This window comes from Marmota flaviventris, chromosome 5 (genome assembly GCF_047511675.1).
Source record: "Marmota flaviventris isolate mMarFla1 chromosome 5, mMarFla1.hap1, whole genome shotgun sequence".
In the NCBI taxonomy this organism is placed as follows: Eukaryota; Metazoa; Chordata; class Mammalia; order Rodentia; family Sciuridae; genus Marmota; species Marmota flaviventris.
In genome coordinates, this window is record NC_092502.1 from 26,807,275 (window position 1) to 26,811,890 (window position 4,616).

Consider the following 4,616-nt stretch of genomic DNA (forward strand, 5'->3'; position numbering starts at 1 on the left):
ACACACAACAACCTGTAAGATCTACAGCCTTCTGGGAGGGATTTGTTTAATTATTGAAAATGCTGCTTTCAAGGTTGAGTAATGGCAGGTGCAAGCTCTGAAGGGTAGAATTATTTTTCAGCAGACCATGGTCCTCTTACAATGGCTGTCATTTTGACCTCTTATAGACATCGCTGGGTAGCCACGGCATGAAACTGAATTCTCCATTTCTTCCAAATACTTGATAAAAATTCTTTAACTTCTACTAAAGGAAAGTCCTTTCCCTTCTTCCCCCGCCCCGCCACTCCAGTATATAATGAGCCACCCACTTGGCTACAACTCTTGGAGGAAGAGAGGAGAAAACAAGTCAGGAATCTAATGGATTTTTTTTTTAACACCACAGAAACTCCATAAGGCATTGATTGGCACCAATGTAACTGCTTTTTTCTGTAGCTGTTAATTGATGCTATTACTTTAAAAGGTGAGTGCAGACAGCAATGCAATTCAAAGCAGAATAGTGACAGTGATGAGTATTTAAAAAACTTGGAGGTTGGGTTTGTTAGGGAGAGATGGAGGCTGGACACAGAGCAAGAAATGTCCCCAGGGCCCTGGGACATATTTAGGTGTTCTAAATCTAGCAGGAAATCACCCAGAAGAGAGGGGATAGACAAAAAAGAGGGGATGGACCCCAGACATCTATAGAGCACTTTAATTTGTCAAATATCATGGTGTAAATTCTTCATGAGCATCAGTAACTAAGGTCAAATTCATTCATTCAATCTTCACCAAATACTCACCTTAAAACCTGCTGTGTGCCAGTAGTGAACAAAGCAGTCCTGGCTCCCCTGGCATCTGGTGGTACAGTTCCTGGTTTTCTTTGTTAGAATAAGAGTTACTCACCTTCCAGCTCCTCACCCCACTGGCTGAGGGTCCATCTGAGTCATTCCCTCTTGGCCCTTTCAGTGTGTTTTGCCCTTAGGCCAGGTGTGCTGCCCTCACCTGAGAACAGTGTCTTGTGGGGAGATACAGGAAGGAGCAGGGGTGCCCAGGAACCTCTGGCCAGAGCTGAGAACACATGGGCAGAGCACCAACAGAGTCCACAACAATGATCATGTCCACTTTATAGGAAAGAAAACTGAAGTTTGAGAAGTCACTCGGTTTAGGTGTTATGCAAACCCCTACTCATTGTATCTTGGTCCTAAATCAGGCTCTGACCTCTGAAATATACTCCCGCTCCTCCAGTTGCACATGGAAAGGCTCCAAATGACAGTGGAAGAATCTCTCTAGAAGATAACTTAGCATCTCTAGAAGGTAACTTAGATAACTTAGGATAGATGGATACTTGGGCTAGAAAGCAGACGGACCTCAGGAGAGATGACACAGAGCTTCAGATCTAGATCTTTTTCCGTGAATTCTAAGTGAGTAGGCTTGGGCTCTGAGTGAGATTGAGAGAAAGGAACCAGAGAACTTTCAGTCTGGAGGCTATGAAGCAAATGTTAAAGATGTTAAATTATTTCTAAGTCTCCATTCTCTCATTAAGAATCGAGTGGCCAGGGCTATCTTTGACTTGTTTGTGCAGATCACTTCACTTCAAGAGCAAGACTTCATTTCTAGTTTACAAAAATGAGAGAGCACCTATCTCACAGGATTCTGTTCATATTGGTTAAATGAGATACTATGGGTGTTTTATCCTGGGTTCTCTCAACAGTACAGCCCAAGGACCAGTTTATGCGATAACCTGGACTTATGTGCTTCTTACTGAGGGTGGGGAAAAACATGACTTGGGGCCTCAGAATAGCCTGAGAGATGGAAGAAGAATGAGCAAATGCATCTCCTGGCTTCCCATTGGCCTCCTATTTCTCAATGGTAGGAAGTAGCACCTTAGGACATTGTGTTAGTCAGCTTTGCATCATTGTAACCAATATACCCAACAAGAAAAAGCAGAGGAAAATTTTATTTTGGCTCAGCATTTCAGAGACTCAGTCTATAGCTGGCTGACTCCACAGCTCTGGGCCCAAGGTGAGGCAGAACATCATGGCAGGAGGGCATAGCAGTGGCAATCAGCTCAGAACATGGCAAGCAGAAAGCAGAGTGCAAGGAGCCAGGGAAAATATCATCTCCAAGGGCACACCCCCAGTGACCTCTTCCTCCAGCCACACCCTACCTGCCTATGGTGACCATCCATTAATTTGTTCAAATTATTACTCCATCAAATGGCTGGATCTACTAATTAGATTAAAGCTTGCATCATCTAGTAATTTTATCTCTGAACATTCCTGCACTGACTCACGCCTGAGCTTTCGGGGGATACCTCAAGTCCTTATCATAACAGACATGAACTCTCCCATATTTTTGGGCTGTGTCACCTGCCCTTTCTAGCAGCTCCTGAGGAAGCACAACTATCATGTTGGGGTTAGACAGTAGACGGTATCACAGGAGCCTTGTAGTTATGAGGTCTGGTGGTATCAGGATGTCACCAGGGATTTAAGACCAGGACCATGGTACATGCTACCACTACCAGCTCCTGGAAAGATCTGAGATCTTGTATGCTGGCACAACTGAGGTGTGGAGAGGTGCATGGTCAGGTACAGTGTGTGAAAAGTACCTGTGAATGTGTGAAGACTAAGGCAGGACATCGTTATATAGGACTTCAGAGCTCTGGACTCCATTTCTGCTGCCTAATTTATGTTCTTCTTTCTTTCCTTTATTGTGCTAGCACACATGCTCTTTCTATATGCCATAATTAGAAAATGTTCCGTGAATGAATGTTGCCTAAATAAGCAGGCATCTATCCATGTAAGGGCATAAAGGTGCCTCTTTTCCTCTAAGTAAATCAGATCACATATATTACACACTGATTCCATGCAGTGGACCAAATTCTTCTCAGGGATGACTACCTAATTCTCACATAGTCCTATGTATTAGAGGCTAAGAGAAGTTAAAGATATTGGTTAAAGTAACACAACTTTTTGGATGCAAGGAATGTACTTGAGTTCTCTGCCTTCCATGTTTTGCTCAATTACTTTGCTTTCCTTTAGGATTTTAGGTTTTCTGGTTCGTACAACTGAGGTAGCAGGAGGTGTTATTAGGCGTTACCATCGTGCTTCTATGATCCTGACAATGGAGATGATCCTAAGTTCTCCATCACAAATGACTGGTTGCATAGATTCCTGTGAGAATTTTCTCTAAGAATTTGTGTCTTTTTCACCTTAGTATTCTCCAAGCCTCAAAGGGTAGCAACATATATAAACGTGCGTGTGTGTGTGTGTGTGTGTGTGTGTGTGTGTGTGTGTATTTGCAGCACTGAGGATTGAACCCAGGGCCTTGAACATGCTGGACAAGCTCCTTACCACTGAGCTCCATCCCATATAATGACCCTTTACAGAAAAACCATGTCCATTCCTAATGTATGCTTAGAGAGGACCCAGAAGCTATTATAAAAAGTTTAAAGGAACAGAAAAAAAAATTCATGTTATAAAATTACCCTCTTCCCACTCCTCCCTTCTCTCCAATGATAATAAAACATAGTTATCACAATGTCATATGAAATGTATAAAAATGGAACCAAGTTAAATGCTAACAAATGAGAGGTGATTAAATGCATTGCAGAAAGCTGTACTGCCACTAAAAATTTCTGCCACAGATATAAAATTTATAAATAATAGGGAAGAATTAAACTACTAAATTCAGTTTAACTCAACTTTTGTGCCAACATTATATATACATTTATAAAACTTAGAAATGTAGAAGAAAACACTCGAACGTTACCAATGGTCAGGTAATAAAATAATAGCTCATTTTGATTTTCTGCTTAATGCTTGCCTGCATTTTCTATTTTCTGCAAGGCACAAGAGCTTTTTCTTTAATAAAAAGTTTTATTTAAAAATATATTTTTTAAAAGTGTAGACTCTTGTGGGTTATGCTAGTACATGCCTATAATCCTAGCTACTCAGGAGAGTGAGGCAGGAGGATCATACGTTTAAAGCCATCCTCAGCAACCTAGACAGAACCTGTCTGAAAATAAAAAATTAAAGGGCTGGGGATGTGGTTCAGTGGTTAAGTGCCCCTGAGTTCAATCCTCGGTACCAAAAAGAAAAAGAAAAAAAAAAAATATATATATATATATATACACACACACACACACACACACACACAAATACTTTTTCATAATGTGAAAATATAGTGAAGAGAATGATCTATGTGAATAGTGGTGGTTAGTCTAAAGTGTTCAGGTTGTTTCCCCCAATTTATCCATTTGCTGAAGGTTTTTGTCCATGAGATCATTGTGGCTGACACTACACTGAACTCTTAAGATGGAGAACTCTGTTCCCCCTTAAAAACTGAAAATGCATAAATTGAAACAACTTGTTTCCCTTTGCTCGGCAGAGACAGGCTGACATTTTCAAAAGCACTTTAATACTGGGAGAACAAAAAGGCAATAATTACAGAAAATACAAAAGACATAACAATTGTCATTTTTAAAAATACAAGTTCCTCCTCCTCCAAAGGGCTGGCTGGTTCTTCCTGGAATCAGGAGCACATGTGACCCCCTCCTGGAGCCTTGCCCAGTTCCCCTTAAGTGGGTACCACTGCATTTCTGTCACCTGGAATTGGCCTTTAGGCTAATTGGACATCTC